Source organism: Pantherophis guttatus, chromosome 1 (genome assembly GCF_059756535.1).
Source record: "Pantherophis guttatus breed Tessera chromosome 1, ASM5975653v1, whole genome shotgun sequence".
Taxonomy (NCBI): Eukaryota; Metazoa; Chordata; class Lepidosauria; order Squamata; family Colubridae; genus Pantherophis; species Pantherophis guttatus.
This window is the reverse complement of record NC_142063.1, coordinates 111563883-111582829: the sequence shown is the minus strand read 5'-3', so window position 1 is coordinate 111582829 and position 18947 is coordinate 111563883. Positions and strand designations below refer to the sequence as shown.

Below are 18947 nucleotides of genomic sequence, written 5' to 3'. Positions count from 1 at the left end.
CGATTCTGTCTGAAGTTAAGCTCTTCCTGAATGTCATCAGGACATAAATGTTATTTATTTTGCATGTTATCGCCACAGACAGACGATTCGCGCACTATTTCCTAGAAAAGTGAAAAGTCTGGGACGGAGAAGAGTGAAAGAAGATCCAGATCCTCTCTCCCTCCCTCCCTCCCTCTCTCTCTCTCTCTCTCTCTCTCCCTCCCTCCCTCCCTCCCTCCCTCCCTCTCTCTCTCTCTCTCTCTCTCTCTCTGTGTGTGCGTGTGTGTGTGTGTCTGTGTGTCTGTGTCTAAAGCTTGAGTTCCCCAAGTGGTAGTGATGGGACCGAAATCAGTTTTGCCAGTATTTGTTCATTTTGGCGAATAGGCTGAGTTGTGATTCAAAAGATTCGGAGTTGGTTTTTCTCTTTCCTCCTCCTCTCCATCCCTGGAATGCCACCGGTTGAGAATTTCTACCTGCTACACAAAAAGGAGACTGGCACAATCCGAAACAGCTTTTCATTTGTCAAAGCATTACAGCGACAAATCTCACGTCCTACTGGTATTGTTCGCCTGTCATGGGGGATTGACAGGAATGGATCACTAATAAATGGATTGAATTTAATAGCTTTACACATTCCAAACAGATTTTTAATTACATTGTACAAAGAAGATATAATGCTTTTTTTTGTGCCATTCAGTGTTGGATCCTGGTGACTGACTGGACAAATTTTATTGGCAATATTTCAGAAATGATTTCCCATTGCTTTTTTCCTAGCACTGGGATAGAGTGACTGTCCCAAGGTTACTCAGCTGGCTTTGTATCTAAGGCAGAAATAGAACTGAAACTCTACTGGTTTCTAGTCTGCTGTCTTAACTGTTATACCAAACTGGCTCTACACCAAAAGGTGCCTTAACTATTACACCAAACTTACACCAAACTATTCATAGTGAATAGCTTACACTATGAAATAATCTCAGTTGAAAAAAAATAGCATTTGTTAGTTATTTGAAAAGGATAAAGTAGGCTATCTATAGCATTATTAGTTTGGATCAATTCAGTTTGGAGAAAACACTTTTAAAAACATTCGCAGAAGTGCAAAAATGCCTTAGAGTGGAGTGGTTTTTTTGTTTTTTTGTTTTGGTTATTCTACTTGAGAATTAAATATTCGATGTATAGGATGTTGAAGAATGTTGATTCAATTAGTTATATACAGAATGTCTGGAATAATAAGCTTGAATATTTTATCTTGGCAAATCAAAGGAAAGTCACTTAAATATGTGAAATTTGTTCCCTGTGTTCATCAAATGAAATCAATACAATTACATTTTTCAATGTTTCATGTATGCTGGACATCTTAGAAAATACTTTATATAGAAGGTTATAATTGTCCTGCAGTTGGAGATGCAACTAAGAAGTTAAAAGATTATCCCATATGGTTTATTTATTTATTTATTTATTTATAATTTAATTTATATACTGCCCTCCTCCCAAAGGACTCGGGGCGGTGTACAGCCAATTAAAAACACAAAATACAACAAAAGTTTTAAAATAAATTAAAAGTATTAAATAATTTCAGCCAGAATTTAAAACCCGAAATTTAAAACACCAATTTAAAAATTATTTACATAGACAGCCCTGCCTGGCGGAACAGCAGGGTCTTAAGGGCACAGCGAAACACACGGAGGTCGGAGATCTTGCGTATTTCTGGGGGCAGTTCGTTCCACAGGGCAGGAGTTCCCACAGAGAAGGCCCTTCCCCTGGGTGTCGCCAGCTGGCATAACTTGGCCAATGGCACCTTGAGGAGTCCCTCTCTGTGGGAGCAAATTGGCCAGTGTGAGGCTACTGGTGGCAGAAGTCGGTCTCGAAGGTATCCAGGTCCTGAGCCATGGATACTTTAAAGGTGGTAACCAACACCTTGAATCGCACCCGGAAGACCACTGGGAGCCAGTACAGCTCATGAAGGAGAGGTGTCACATGGGCGCAATGAGTTGCGCCCATAATCACCCGCGCGGCCGCATTCTGGACCAGCTGGAGCTTCCGAGTGCTCTTCAAGGGGAGCCCCATGTAGAGAGCATTACAGTAGTCCAGCCGGGAGGTGACAAGGGCGTGAGTGACCATGCATAAGGCGTCCCGGTCCAAAAAGGGCCGCAACTGGTGGATCACATGAACCTGATAGAAAGCCCCCCTGGCCATGGCTGTCATATGTTCTTTTAAAGACAGCCGTGCATCCAGGAGGACACCCAGATTGCGAGCCCTCTCTGTGGGGGGTAAAGATTCACCCCCAATAGTCAGCGATGGCACCAGCTGACTATATTGGGATGCCGGAAGCCACAGCCACTCAGTCTTGGAAGGGTTGAGTCTGAGCCTATTTCTCCCCATCCAGACCCGCACGGCCTCCAGGCAGCGGGACATCACATCAAGGGCATCATTGGGGTGGTCTGGGGTGGAGATGTTCAGCTGAGTGTCATCAGCGTACTGATGGACTCTCACCCCAAAACCACGGATGATCTTACCCAGCGGCTTCACATAAATGTTGAACAGAAGGGGCAAGAGGACCAACCCTTGCGGCACCCCCCATGCGAGGCACCTCCAGGTCAACCTCTGTCCCCCCTGCCAACACAAACTGTGAATGGTTGGAGAGGGAGGAGGAGAACCACCATAATACGGTGCCTCCTATTCCTAACCCCCTCAACCACTGCAGCATGATACCATGGTCGATGGTATCAAAAGCCACTGAGAGATCTAATAGGACCAAGACAGAGGAGCAACCTCTGTCCCGAGCCCTCCAGAGATCATCCACTAATACGACCAATGCCGTTTCCATGCTGTACCCCTGCCTGAAGCCCGACTGGTATTGGTCCAGATAGATAGCTTTATCCAGGTACCGGGGAAGTTGTCGTGCCACCAAACTCTCAACAACCTTTGCCACAAAGCGAAAGTTGGAGACCAGACGGTAGTTAGCTAATATAGCCAGGTCCAGGGATGGCTTCTTGAGGAGGGGCCTCACCACCGCCTCTTTCAAGGTGGCGGGAAAGGTGCCCTCACTCAGAGAAGAATTTATAATCCCCTGGAGCCAGCCTCGTGTGACCTCCCGGGAGGCCAGTACCAACCAGGAGGGACACAGGTCCAATAAACATGTGGCAGCACTAATCCTCCCCAGAATCCTGTCCACGTCCTCGGGAGCCACAAGATCAAACTCTTCCCAGATAATATTCTCAAGACCTACCCCCGTCTCCTCCCCTGGACTTACCCAGTTGGAGTCCAAGCCTTCCCAAATCTGAGCAACTTTATCATGCAGGAATTGCACAAAATCTTCAGCTCAACCCTGCAAGGGATCTTCCCGCACTACCCCCCCGAAGAAGGGAGTGGGTCACCCTGAACAGAGCAGCTGGGCGGTTTTCTGCAGATGCAATAAGAGCGGGAAAATAATTAAATTTTGCCGCTTTTATCGCCACTAGGTAGGTCTTGATATAAGGCCTCACCAGTGTTCGGTCAGAATCGGATTGACTAGTCCTCCAAATGCTCTCTAGGCGTCTTTTCCAATGCTTCATCTCTCTCAGCTCCTCGGAGAACCAAGGTGCCAATTGATATCGGCATCGGGTCAGAGGCCACAAAGGCACAACGCGGTCCAAAGCTCTGATGGCTGCACTATCCCAGGCGGCCACCAGCTCTTCAGTCGAGTCGTGTGCCAGAGTCTCAGGAAATGGCCCAAGTTCCATCAGGAACCTCTCAGGGTCCATCAGGCGCCTGGGACGGAACCACCTGGTTTGGACTTGTTCTATTTTCATCACATTTTGGGCTGACATCAGAAAGACTGTTAACATGAATTTGGTTCATTTGCTGCATGTTAATGATTCATACATAGTTTTTAAGTACACCTCCATTATATGGAATCTATCAAGAATTGTAGATTTGCAGGACATAAAGATTGGTTAATTTTCAAAACTGGATGGTTGATATATTTCTTTGTCAACATTTACAGTAAATTACAGTTTTTTAAACAAGAGGGCAAGGAGGAAGACATTTTAATAATATGTCAACACCATAGTGATATTACTTAAAATACAATTTGCCTGCCCATGCCTTTATATTTATATTTTATATTTATTTGAATTTTCTGTTTACCATGCAACTATCCTTAGGAAATTATTTGCCTTTTCATTAAAATAACAACATAGAACAACATTAACAAAGTTACCGTACTTTTCGGAGTATAAGACTCACCTTTTTCCCCCCTAAAAGGGGGTGAAAATTTAGGTGCGTCTTATACACCGAATGTAGCCCTGCCCACCCACTGGCCCCCACCCTTTGGCCTCTGTCTCGTAGCAGTTACCTCCTTGCAAGCAAACAGCAAGAAAAAACAGCTTCTTTCAGCTTCAGCACAGCCTAATTAGCACAAGGTGATTGGATCGGCCTCCAGACTCTCAACTGATTTGCTCTCAGCTGTTTTGCGCAAGGCTCTGCTGCTTGCTGCAAAGAGGTAAATTGCTGGAGCAGATTTTTTTTCTCCTTCTGCTAATCAAACTATGTTGAAAACGAAACTGAAAGTAAAGCAGGCTGTTTGCTGTTTGCTGCCACAAGGCAAAATTGCTCAGAGGCAGAGGAAGATTTCTTTTTCTTCTTTTCCTCACTCAAAAAAGTAGGTGTGTCTTATACTCCGGTGCATCTTATACTCTGAAAAATACGGTAATTATATATCAGCAGTTAGCAAGAGTTAAAAATAATCTGCAAGATCATTTATAAATATGAAACAGTGCATTTAGCACATCTAATCCATTAAGATTTTAAAGATGCAATCAAAAGATTGCTGTGCTTAAAATATTAAAATAACAAGCTTATAAGTGTATACATGAAAAATAATGGAACTAGAGAGGCACTTTCAAATCTGAACAATAGGAAAGAATGGTAAGTAATAAATAAAGAATTCAAAGGCAAGAAATATGCTTCAAGGAATGTGGGAAAATATACTCCACTCCTGCTAATATTTACTTGGCCTGTTATTTAGTTGCCTGGCCTGTTGCATAATACATACATGTTCATACACATTCATTCAATTGTATCACAAACTCCATCTCTCACGTAACTATCTTGTACAAGCCTATTGCAAAGTAAGCCATAATAAGCTTTTAATAGCGGGAGTTCTTCCAACTTTTCAAGGTCAGTGAACACATGTGAACACTTTCAAAGTGTCATGAGCAGCATCACAAAGCAAATATTATAGTAAAGATGAACAAAACGGCAAGAAACTGAATAAAAGGCATTTTGGAATGAAGTACCAAAGCATTTCTGATCCTATGAAATCACTATATTTTTCATTTTTTTCAAGTTTACTTCCAGGCTGCTCTCTAATGTTCTTATATACTGACATCTCTTTTGTAAACAGACATGCCTAGATCCTTGCCCAATCTTCTCCCCCAAATAGCACTCTACAGAATGCCTTAATGCAGGTAAAGTCAATGTGCATTCTCTCAACCTGTCTTAGATGTCCCTGATATCATGCAGCAGAAATTTAATTGTAACCCACCTAACAATGACTGCACTATTTATTGCTTTTTAGGGAGAAAACAACAATATTGGATAGGCTTAACCAAGCATAAGCAACTGCCTCCTGCCTCAAATACAACTGAAAAATGTTTAATAAATTAGAACATCTTCACATCACTGCTGTCACACAGTACTCTCTTGGCCTTTGAAAAAAAGTGTGAATGCACTCTCCACCTGCCAACCCAGTATTCTTATCTGTAGATCCCCTGTAGCAACATTGGTTCCCCCCATTTATGTTTACCTTGGTCTCTTCATTTTATTTTATTCTCCCTCACCATTAGAAGTCCCTCCCCCCACCAAGCACATGGATACTTTTCCTTCCTTTTATTCCTTACAATATAACTAGAACTATTTCAAAGCAAAGAACAGAGAAGAAATCTCCAACCACACATCATCTTTATCCTTGTGATTCTACACATCACCCAGAAGAATGAGATCTTGACCACCATGCAATTATGACTTGACTACAGATATTTTTCTCTTTATTCCCCAGCTGTAGCCCAGGACTGAGATAGTTTTAAGCACCAATAGAAGAGAATATTTGTAGCTCAGAGTTGAAATATGGAGTCCTTCATCCTCTCTAACTTGGTTGGGCTTTTTTTCAGACATTTCATTACTCAATTAGGTAACATCATCAATGCTAGAAGGGAATTAATATTCTCTTTGTTTATATACAGGCAGTTTGCCCTGTCAGGGTTGGTGGCAGTGATGTTGGTAGTTCCTTGACTAGGCTGTTATTTACTATTTGTCTGAGTCAATAGTTCCTTGACTGGGGCATTGTTTGCTGTTTGATAGTAGTATTAATCTGTTTATCTGAATGTTGATTGCTGGCAAGGAAGTTCTAGGATCTTTTTGCTATTTGCTTATCTCTTTTGAATGGTATGTAGATGATGTTTATCTCAGTGTTCCTATTGTTAGCTGATTTCTCTGAATGCCAGGCTTCCAGGAATTCTCTAGAGCAGTGATTCCCAACCTTTTTTTGGCCATGCCCCATCTAAGCATCTCTAAAATTCTGATGCCCCCCCCTGTGACATATAATTCTTACTATCAAAAAGTGAACTCCTACCCTGTGGAGGAAGCCTAAAAGGCCATTAACTTGGTTTAAACAAGGTTCCAAAGCACATGGCATCCATGAAAGAGAAAAATAAAAGAACAAAAGACAGTAGAAGTATTGAGGAACTTAAAAAATAATAGTATGAAGGGATATGAAAAACAGCAAATAAAGTTTCAAAACATATAATAGAGAACTGAAATACATAAATATAAAATAATTTTAATGAAAGCTTTTTCTGTAATACTTTAATCATATTAATTACTATACATATTAAAATAAAGGTACCTAACAAATTAAAAATACAATTTGAGCTCACCTCAAGATCATATTTACAATGCAATCCTATTCATGTCTACTCAGAAGTAAGTACCATTGTCTTCAATGGGGTTTCCTCCCAGGAAAATGTTGTAGGATTGCAGCTTTAGTCTACTTAAGTTAGTGAGATCCTAGTGCTTGATCTGCTGCAGAGAGATTTTATATTAGGCTCCAATTTAATCAGTTTCATTCTCACATCTTCTCGTTCAGTGATATCCAGTTGATTTCTTTTCTTCAGTAGGAAATCATTTACAGCACTAAAGTCACATTCAGCTAAATATGAAGAGGGGAACAATAACAGCAGTTTTCTTGTAAAGTAGGTTGAATTTGGGTATTTAGTTTCTGTCTCATCACAAAGCCATGCCATCGCTCCTTTTATATTGAATAAAATTTTAAGTGACTCATCATTTTGCAATTCCGAGAGTTCTTCTTGGTACTGCATTGAAACATCAGATAGATCCACTAGCTGTTCTGTCCCCAACCCCACGCACACACACCAACAGACATTCAGGAGTTAAAGACCAAACCAGCCGGCAAAATCCTTTTCCTTATGATAACGGAACTTGGCAACAACCTAGTGGCTGCCTGCCAAGAGTTTATTATTTACAAAGAGGAGGGATAACTTCTCCCCACTTCTGATACATCAAAGGAAAGCAGCTCAATAATTACGGAATTAAATCAAGTCCAGAGATACTCCAGCAAAGTCTTAAAGCAAAAGTCTGGCAATGCAGAATGGCGTGGAAGCTTTCAGCTTTGTTCACCACAAGGTTTGACTGGCCACCACGCTCCCTTTTATTTCCTGTGGGGTGTGGTCCAGTGACTCAGCCTAATCTCGGGCACGCCCTTTCTTCTGTTGCACGCGCTTATCTCTGCGACGCTGGCGTGGGTCCAGCCAAGACTCATTACCCTCATCACTGTCCATCCATGGCTGTGTGGAAGTGCTTGGCCCTGGCCCTATCTCTTGCCCTTCAGCGGACACCGAAGGCATTGCCAGAGAGGAGGGTCCTGGAGAGGGAGGCCTTGCCAACTCCTCCCCTTCATTCTCGGAGTCCTCTCCTGACGATGACACAGGCTCCGGTAACGGAGCCACAACACTGGCACTGGCTGCACTACCCACATTGGAAAATCAATTTGTTTTAAATCAGAAAATCTTTTTTTCAAATCAGAGGCCAATATTTTCAGATGATCCACAATGACAAGTACAGCAGCAACAGTCACCTCACATTGTTTTAGTCAATGAAAATGTCAATTTTTTTGTCAGAAATATGTTTTTGACATAACTCTATAAATGTAATGAAGCCAAATATCTTTCCCTTTGCATCAACAAGAGTTTTATTTGTTCCTTGCAGTTGTTTATTCAACATATTCAGTTTTTCAAAGATATCTGCTAAATAACTCACAAATGCTTTACCATCAACAGTTAGCAGGTGCTTCATTTCAGGCTTCTCACTTAAAAAGTCACTAAGAACATCAAATAGTTCCATGAATCTTTTCAAACAATTTCCCTTTGAGAGCCACAGTTTAGTGGGGAAATGCTTTGGTAGTTCAGTAGGTGGAGGTGAATCACACAGGCCTGCAAAGCCTACGCATGCATGTCCCAGCCCCAGATTACTCTGAGATGAAAAGTCTTTTAAAACACGGCCTGGGAAAACACAGACTAAAAATAACTGTAAATCTAACAATTTCTTACTTAAACTTGGGTCCTGCTTCTGTATCCTCACTGCTGAGCTTCCCTCAGCAGCCATCCACTCTGTCTCCCCACAGAGCGGCTCTCCCTGCAACCACCCAGCAGCAAAGCCCACAGGAAAGAGAGGGAGAGAGAGATTCTGCCAGTTCCATGATCCTTAGTGGGAACATATCTGATTGGCTGGTAGTTGCTCTCTCCTCCCCCCAGCTGGGATATCCTTTTCAGACCAGACCCTAGGAAATGCACTTTAACAAAGACAACAATAGGTAAATGAAACACAGCTGTTTCACCACAAATATATAAGAACAATTAGCAGGCTTTCAAAAATTCAGTTACTACCTCATTTTTTAATTGCCTCCATTAAAAATCAAATTGCCCCCCAGTGGGGCAGTGGCCTCATGTTGGGAACCAATGCTCTAGAGTGTCAATGTGTTGTCACTCAAAAGCTGAGGAATCACCTCTCAACAAATGAACCAGAAAATGTGTGGAAAACCCTTAAAAATATCACTGGTTACAGCTAGCCTCCTTCCCATGCTGAAGGGAATCAACAACTGGAAGATGACCTGAATGGCGATATGGGCGGCAAAATGTTCACATTTTTCTGCAATTATTGCATCCGCTGATTCGCGCCTAGCCACTCTATTTAGGGTGACTCACTCCCTTCTTAATCTGGGGAGAGTGGAGGAGCCCTTGCAGGGTAGAGCTGAGGAGTTTGTACAGTTTCTGTCGGATAAAGTCGCTCAGATTTGGATGGACCTGGACTCTGATTGGGCAATTCCGACCGAGATGATGGGGTCAGATCTTAGTCCTATTGTATGGGATGAGTTTGAGCCGGTGACTCCTGAGGAAGTGGACAAGGTTGTAGGAGCAATGAGTTCCTCCACTTGTTTGTTGGACCCTTGCCCCTTCTGGCTGGTTTTGTCCAGCAGGGAGGTGACACGGCTGGCTTCAGGCTTTAGTTAATGCATCCTTGAGGGAAGGGGCCTTCCCATAACCATTAAAGGAAGTGGTTGTAAGGCCCCTCCTCAAGAAGCCTTCCCTGGATCCAGCAGAATTAAAGAACTTTCGTCCAGTCTCCAACCTACCCTTTGTGGGAAAGGTTGTAGAGAAAGTGGTGGCACTTCAGCTCCTGCGGTCATTGGAGGAAACAGATTATCTAGACTCTTTTCAGCCTGGCTTCAGGCCTGGCTACAGCATGGAAACTGCTTTGTTCCCGCTGATGGATGATCTCTGGCAAGCCCGAGATGGGGGTCATTCCTCCATCTTGGTGCTACTTGACCTCTCAGCAGCTTTTGATACCATTGACCATGGCATCCTTCTGGGATGACTAAGGGAGCTGGGGGTGGGAGGCACCGTGTTACGGTGGTTCTCCTCCTATCTTTCTGGTCAGTCACAGTCGGTGTTAGTAGGAGGACAGAGGTCGACCCCTAGGCCCCTTGTTTGTGGGGTGCCTCAGGGCTCGGTCCTCTCTCCCCTCCTATTTAACATCTACATGAAGCAGCTGGGTGAGATGACATGGGGTGAGGCATCAGCAATATGCAGATGATACCCAGCTGTATATCTCTGCCCCGTGTCAATTCAGTGATGTGGTGGATGTGATGTGCCAGTGCCTGGAGGCTGCAAGGGTCTGGATGGGAGTCAACAAGCTCAGACTTAACCCAGACAAGACCGAGTGGCTGTGGGTATTGCCTCCTAAAGACTATGTTGATTGTCCATCCTTGATTCTGGGGGGGGGGAGAAATTGTCCCCCTCAGAACAGGCTCGCAAATTGGGTGTCCTCCTAGACTCACAGCTAAGATTAGAGCAACATCTGACATGTGGCTAGGGGGACCTTTGCACAGGTTCGCCTGGTGCACCAATTGCGACCCTACTTGGATCAGGAGGCTCTCCTCACAGTCACTCATGCCCTTGTCACCTCACGGTTAGATTATTGCAACACACTCTACATGGGGCTACCCTTGAAAAGTGTTCGGAGATTACAGTTGGTCCAGAACGCAGCCGTGCAAGCTGTCTTGGGTGCACCTAGGTACACCCACATTACACCAATTCTCTGCAAGCTGCACAGGCTCCCTATTAGTCTCTGGTCACAATTCAAGGTGTTGGTTATTATCTTTAAAGTCCTATATGGCTTAGGGCCAGGTTATCTTCGAGACTGCCTTCTGCCGCATAACTCCCAGCGACCGGTAAGATCCCACAGAGTTGGTCTCCTCCGGGTCCCGTCAGCTAAACAATGCCGGCTGGCAGGCCCGCGGGGGAGGGCCTTCTCTGTGGCTGCCCCAGCTCTCTGGACCCAGTTACCTCCTGAGGTCTGGACCATCCCCACCCTATTGGCCTTCCGAAAAGCGGTGAAGACCTGGCTTTTCCGGCAGGCCTGGGGCCGTTGATCTCACTCTTGTGATCTGGCAAGTTCCGGCCATGAATGGCGTGAATGAGTTTTTAATGTTTTTAATGTTTTTAATTTTTAAATGTTTTTATAATGATTTTTTAGAATGTATTGTGAGCCACCCGGAGTCTTCAGAAAGGGGCAGCATAAAAATTGAATTGTTTAAATTAAAATTAAATTAAATTAAATGTGTTTTACTGTAGGTTTGAGAGGAAACCACTGTCATCTATCACTATCCTCTCCATTTCAGATACACCAACAACAGCCATATCTCTTACAACTGACTCCATCCCTCTGGGCCCCCCACCTCTGGTGATCACAGAAAAAGATGTGCAAGGTCTATTTCACAGACAAAAGTCTGGAAAAACACCAGGCCCAGACAGGGTAACTCCTTGCTTGAAAGACTGTGCTGACCAACTGGCCTCCATCTTCACCTGCAACTTTAATACATCACTAGAGATGTGTTATGTTTTTTGTTTCAAACGCTCTACTATCATCCAGTACCTAAGAAACCCTCCATCAAGGAGCTGACATCTCCTTGCTCTGACATCTGTAGTTATGAACTGGAGCTGACATCTCCAGTTGCTCTGACATCTGTAGTTATGAAAACCTTCGAATGGTTAGTGCTGGCCCACCTGACATTGCATAGGAGGACAAACTCATTATTACTTGAAACTGTACTAGGCAGATTTAGCAAATTGCAACAAATGTGAAAAATAGCTGAACATCTCCCACAATTGCTGTTCAGTAATTAATATTCAGTATGGTATAAAGACCAGAGATGGAACTGCAGCACCCATAGAGCCTCTATGTAGTATGGTGGTCTGAAAGGTTTGGAAGAATTTTATTTTTCATCTTATTGGAATTTTGATGACATTTGGCTTAAATTTGGCAGAAAGTAAAAACACTTATCAAAGATTCCGAAGAGTCACGTTTGAGTTTTGGTGACTATATGGACACATCCATGACATTTTCTCAGTAACATCATGGAAGTGGTTTGCCCATGATTTCTTCTGGGATTTTTTTTAACTTTCCACTATCTATATCTAACTGTCTCCTATTGTTCTGCCCCAGCTCCAGATTCCCGAGGATATTGACACACACCAACGGTCCTTATCAAATTTATTAAGTAGCAAGAATAAACCAAAGTCCGGCAAAGGTTGGCAACCAGCCCAGAAAACAAGATATGATAAGACTTTTCCAAAAATGCTCTGATGATAATTACAAGTTGTTTCTAGCAAGAAATTACTAACTGCGTGCGACTTAAATAGGCTAAGGGAGTGGCCAATTGTCCTCAAGACTTACTCTCGAGGAGACCTCCTCCTCCTGAGTAGCCACTCCTGCCTTTTGGCAGCCCTGCGTGCTCGAGCATTGAGGAAAGGCTCCTCTACTTCGCTCTCTCCACTTGAAGGAGCCTCTGGAGGTTCTGAAGGCCCTGGCTGAGTCTCTGCCTCTGGTACCACATCTTCTTCAGCCTCCTCGCTGTCCGACGCGAGCGCCGGGCAAGACACAAAATAATGTCCACAGCCATGTGGATTGTGTAGAAAAATTAATAAATTATTGATATACACTTGATAAAGAAAGAAGTACTTTGATTTGATAAGTACTTGAGCTTTGCATTTAGATGCACAGAATCTGATTCAGGTAGAATCTGATTCAGGCTAATGCGCGTATTTGATTTCTATTTGTACTAGATAGAAAATTGCAGGTTTTTAAATTTCAGGTTTTACAACTCCTCCATGGTTTGATAATTAAATGTTCTTCCAATCATATGAAAATTGCTCAGAGTTAAAAGGCTCTGACACAATTAGGAGGACTTAACAAATAGGGCTGGGCTGGATAATCATTCAGATTGCCACATTTATTTTAATTTTATTGCAACACAGAAGATTCAGAATCAGTAATCAGAGCCTGTTGCTAATGACATACCTATTAGGGCTGAAGAATTCTGAGCCCAAGAATTTTTGTTCTGCCCTGCTACATAATTTAAGGTTTAAGAGAGATCATAGCTATAACTATTAATCAATCTTTATCCAAGGATAATTTCATGAAACAGACAAAAGGCATAACAAGGTTCAGAGGCAAAATTAAGTGCAAACACAAATAGATTTATGGGATAAAAGATTTTTGTCTATAGAGTAAGCTGTACAGTCCTAGGGCTGTTCTCATTCTTTATAGTTTTTACCCAGAAACTGTGGCAGACTGTGGGTTCTAGTTCTAACTTGGACACAAAGCCAGCTGAGTGACCTTAGGACAGTCATTCTCTTTCAATCCTAAGAAGCAGAGAATGGCAAATATTTTACAAAATCTTGCCAAGAAAACTGTAGGGACTAGTCCAAGCAGATGCCAAAAGTCAACAATGACTTGAAGAAACCATAAATAAATGTACACTATGTTTGTATGTCATTTTTTTCTTCCAGTCAATTATGTCAATTCTTGGAGTCTGCCTGGACAGATCCTTGCAGCTTTTCAGAAGTGGTTTGCCATTGTCTCCTTCCAAGGGCTGAGAGAGAGTGACTAGTCCAAGGTTGTCCAGATGGCTTTGTGTCTAAAGTGGGATTGGACTCCCAGATTCCTGGTTTTTAGGTTGGTGCCTTATGACCAGTACATCAAACTGACCCCATGTGTCTAGTTTGCTTCATAAAAAAACTGAGATAATTGACAGCAATTATTACCTGGTGAGATCCAGAGGATTATTTATCTAGTACTGCAATGCTTCTCTCAGATTTATTTATTTACTAAATTCCTATGCTGCCCATCTTGCCAAGTGATGATTCTAGGTGGCTTACAATCAAGTAAAAACAACAAGATAAAACATTAAATCAAATTTGTAGCTGATATCAAGTTGGGGGAGTGAATAGCCAAACTTTAGAAGATAGACTCAAGATACAGAAGGATCTTGATAGACTTGAACACTGGGCTCTATCCAATGAAATGCAATTCAGTATTCAGAAAAGTAAGGTCTTACATTTAGGCAAGTAAAACCAAACACACAGATATAGAATAGGTGGTGCCTGACTCAACAGATGTAATTCTGATAGGGAATTAGATGTCCTCGTGGACATGTCCTCTTTCACACGCAGGGGACCATTCAAAAGGGTCAGAATCCTTACCTTGGTTGGCTTCATGTAGTAGCTTAACAATCACTCCAAAGCTTTTGTAACCAGATACGATAAAACCCAGCCATTCCCCAAACTCCACATTGTTGTTTCTGATTTTGGGGGGAAGCTAAGTGACAAATGGCCTCCTTTTGCTCTGATCAAAGCCACCTTTTTCCTTTTTTTTTTTGATGAAACCTAGATATGTAACATTGTTGAGCAATTTGAGCCTTACCTTTGGACATTATGTACTCTGCTTGAGCTAAAAAGTTGAGTAAGTCTATGGTGGTTTAAATACAATCTTCTTTAGTCAATGTACAAAGTAATAGGTCATCAGCATATTGAAGGAGAGTACAGAGAGAGGTTTTTGGTGGCCGCCAAGGACAAAAATCTGTCACAAGAGCAATTCTAAATAAGGTGAAGCTGTTCTTAAATCCTTGAGGTAAAACACACCAACACATTTGAATTTTATATCCCTCTAAATTTTCCCATTCAAAAGCAAAGATTTCCTGACTATCTTCATCTAATGGAATGCAATAGAAAGCAACGTTTAAGTCCATCACAGAGAACCAAGATCCTTCAGGCACTAGAGTAGTGAACAAAGAGTAATGTTAGGTACAGTAGGATGAATCATTATAATAACTCTGTTCACAAATTTGCACGAAATGCTATTCAGGTGACTTTGGTTTTTTTCACAGATAAAATGGGTATTAAATGCAGATAGGCATTTCTGTATTAGCCCAAATTGTAAAACATTTTCAACAAATGGTGCCAATCCTATTCTGGCTTCTTGTCTGCTAGCATCTTGCCGAATCCAAGTAGTGTGAACCCAAGAATTAGGTCTATAGGTGTTGTATTGTTTGATCTTCCAGGTATGTGTGTTTTCCAAATCCATGGTGTCCTCATGGTGCTTTTCCAAAAGGCAAGCCGGCTTTGTTTTTTCTTGAAGATGCTTTACTTCTCATCCAAGAAGCTTCTTCAGTTCTGACTGAATCGGGGAGGTTTTATATTCCTTGCAGTAGTCTAGTCATTAGCACTCTTTCTGAGCATCACTGAGGCCACTTGGGGGTTTATTTACCTCAGGGTCCCTGAATCAGAATGCAAACCTTCTTGGAACTGCTGAAAGGGCTGTGTTCTAAACAGGAGATAGGTGGTGTCACAGCCCTGCCCCTCTGTTGAGAGAAGGCTGTTCATTCTTAATGTAGATGGCCTCTTTGACCCCTATTTCAAACCAGGAGTCCTCTCTGTCCAGAATATGGACTTTGCTGTCTTCAAAAGAGTGACCTTTGTCTTTCAAATGCAGATAGATTGTTGAGAAGAATTAGACATAGTAGACCACTACATATACCTTGCTTAATAGATCTTAATGGAAGGTGATACAATAAAGGAAATTGAATGGCATGTTAAATGTGGTTGGCAGGCATTAGGCAAGGACCATATTGATTGAAAACATGTGGAAGAGGCCTTTGTCCTGCAGTGAATAGACAATTGCTAAAAAGAAGATGATGATGATGAACAATAGTCGCAACAATAACACCAGCAGCAGCAACAACGATATTCACAGGCTTCACACAGTATGTCTTCTATCCATGGTAATAACAGGCCCAATCAAACAAAAGTCCCCAACATCTAGATTTCACAAATGTAGATGAAAATATATACCGTAACTAAGCAAAATAATATGTAACACTACAACATAAAACCAAAACAAGCAAGGAAAACAAAATTCGCGTTATTCACACATTCTTATGCTGTGCTCACTAGCCTGTCTCCGATCCACTTTCCTTGGTCAACAGCTGAAGCCTAGCAAGAGAATGGAAGTGTCTGGAACAGTGTTGAGTGCACAGCCCTGGTCACAGCTGGATATAATAAGGCGGGAGTCAGCACCAGTGGTGGGTTCTAACTTTTTTTTACTACCGGTTCTGTGGGTGTGGCTAGGTGGGGAGGCATGAGTGAATTGTCGTGGGCAACTTGATGTCACTCACGCACTCAGTCACATGACTCACCACCACCAAGCCACGCCTACCAAAACAGTGGTGAAAATTTTTGGGACCTTTTGACACTGTTTTTTGACACTCAGGTCCCATATCCAGGTCAGGACACAGTGGGGTGGCGGTGGCCATCTCGGCTTTTCCTCCATTGCCCTTTCTGGCAAAAAAGTGCCCCTTCTCGCCTCTGACGGGCCTTCCCCATGGTTGCAGCTAGAGCACCCCACTCCTGCCAGCCAGGTCCTGTCCACAAGATGAGCATGCAGGAGAAAGGCTTCCCTCTGGACCTCGGGGGTGGCTTCACTGAGGATGCGCCCAGGTCCTCAAGCCAGGAGGGTGACCCTATTTCCACGGCCCACCAGCTACGGCTTTTCGGCCAGGAAGGGCAACAAAGGGAAAGCATGAAGCAGCTTCCTTCTTGTTGGCCAATCAGAGAACTTTTTGATGTTGCTGTTGCCGAGCTCCTGGAAAGCCACGCTCATGCTAGCCCACATGAGCATGGAGCCAGCCAGGGGCAAGCCGGGCAGGCCAGGGATGATGGCAATGGCAGAATCTGCCACTCGGGGAGGGTAAAGTTAGCACACTCCCAGCCACGCCCTGTGCAGCCTCCGACGGCTCAGGGCAGCAGACTCAGCTGCAACCCAGACAATCCTAGGAACCACGGGGAGCCTCCTGCATGTTGTACCCCCCTCCCAGCCTTCGGCCCACACTCCTGTGCCGTTTTCAGGTGCCCAGCTTACTGCCCCCATCCCTTTCGCGACTCCAATGGCAGCGGCTTCAGGAGACACTGGAGGCACGGAGGCATGGGCAAAGGCTGGGAGGGAGTGCTACACACAGGAGGCTTCCCACAGTTCCTCAGCTCGTCTGGGCTGCAGCTGAGCCCGCTGCCCTGAGCCGGTAGATGGAGGCACCCCTCCCAGCCAGATGTTTCCAGATTTGACTGGGAGGAAAGCGTAGTTCATGGCTCCTACATTTTTCTGTGCTGCACTAGCAAAGGGGAAGAAACAGCCAGTGGAGAGCACACAGAGCTGCTCCAGTCCACGTGTTCTCCAGGTCAGCAGCTGTTTCTCTCCTTCGTTGCTCTTTATGGGAAAGTGTTTGGCTCAGCACAGCAAAATTTAGAAGCTGTGCTTTCCTCTAAGCCAGAGGTTCTCAACCTGGGGGTCACGACCCATTTGAGGGTCGAACAGCCATTTCACAGGCGTCGCCAAAGCCCTCTCTTGCCTCCCCCCACGCCTTCACTCACCTCACACTCTGCTCTGTTGGATCGCCGGCCGTTCGCTTACCCCGCCCACTCCCAATCTATTGCTGCATCCTGAGTCCCAGCTGATGACTAGAGGAAAAAAAACTGTTTAAATTCTTGCCGTGGGGCTTCAAATGAACTGTTTGTTAATTGCTGGCTTGCCCCCCCCCCCCCGCACCACTATTTATTGCCAATAAATAGTGGTGGGCGAGCCAGAAATTTAACAAATGGTTCGATGTTTTTTTGCAATTTTATTGGCCCCCAGAGCTTCAGCATAGGTTAATTAGCCCTTGATTAGATCGGCTCCCAACTCTCAGCTATTTGCTCTTGCTTGCTTGCTTGCTGGAGCAGATTTTTTTCCCCTAGCTATGCTGAAAAATGAAACTGAAACTGCTTTGCTGTTGCTACAACGTTGGAAAATTAAGCAGGCAGATTTCTTTTCTTTTTCCTCACCAAAAAAGGTAGGTGCAAACAATGGGCAATTTAGGGCAAAAGAGGAGAGTTCAAGATTTTAAAACACAAAAGAAAAAAAGCTCTATTTAACTAGGGAATTGTAATAATTGAGATACTATTAATTGTATATTGTGTTGAAAGCAGAAATAGTTAAGTTGTGGTTTGGAGGAATATATGGGGGAAATTATTTGGTTTATTATTATTGGTAAATATAATTAATTGATTTGTAAGAAATTGGATTGCATGGAAATAATTGGAATATTCATGTTCATATTGATTAATATACAAAAAAGGTAGTTATATAACTAATTGATTTATATTAAAATGTTGAATTTATATTAAACAACTGTAATATTACATAATTAACCAATGTGAGGATGGATATAAAAATAGATGACAATGGGAAGGGGTATAGTATAGAATAGAAGGGAAAAATTGAATTTGATTAAGATTAGAGATGAGGATGAAGGGTAATATTGGTTTTTTTTAAAAAAAATAGATGAGGAATAAATATGGCAAAAAGGAAATATAGAAATTGTAAATTTAATTGAAATGACTAAACACTGTTTAAATTTGTGAACCGGCCAAATACTCTGTTCAAAGAAAATACATTGTATGTTTGTATGTGTGTTTCTAATTATTGTTATTTATTCATATTTGTTCTCTTTTATTCTTTAAAGTTTAACAGTTCATTCTTTATCTTAATATCTTTATATTTGTTTGGGGTTGGCTTTCTTCCCTTTCATCTTCTTTATTGTACAGCAATCTTTCTCCTCAAACCTACCACCTCTCTCTTTTCTATCCTTCTTACTTTCTCTTCCTCCCCTTCTTCTTCTCCTCCCTATTTCCTCTTCCTTTCTCCTTCTCCTCCTCTCTTCCTCCCTCTCTGACCCTCACTCCTACTCTAATTTCCCTTACCTTCCTTCATCCCTCTCTATTGCTGTATCCTTTTATGCATATGGACTACTCAGAGGGCTGAAAAAGTTATTTCTGACTGGTCCTCGCACTTTTGACCAGTCCTCGAACTTACGACTGTCCTCACATTTTACGTTTTTGCCCTATCTTGTCACCATGGTTAAGAGAAGCAGTTGTGAAATGAGTGACATGGTTGTTAAGAATGCTACAATGGGCATAAATGATGACCAGTCATAAGTGCGAAGACCGGTCAAAAGTGCAAGGACCTGTCAGAAATCACTGTCAAAA

General features: G+C 42.9%; 1 long non-coding RNA gene across 1 annotated transcript in view; it reads left to right on the top strand.

The window, feature by feature from the left end:
- The window catches only part of LOC148116515 (uncharacterized), a 117778-nt gene that overhangs the window by 37625 nt on the left and 61206 nt on the right, over positions 1–18947 (top strand). The gene's annotated exons all lie outside the window — the stretch shown is intronic.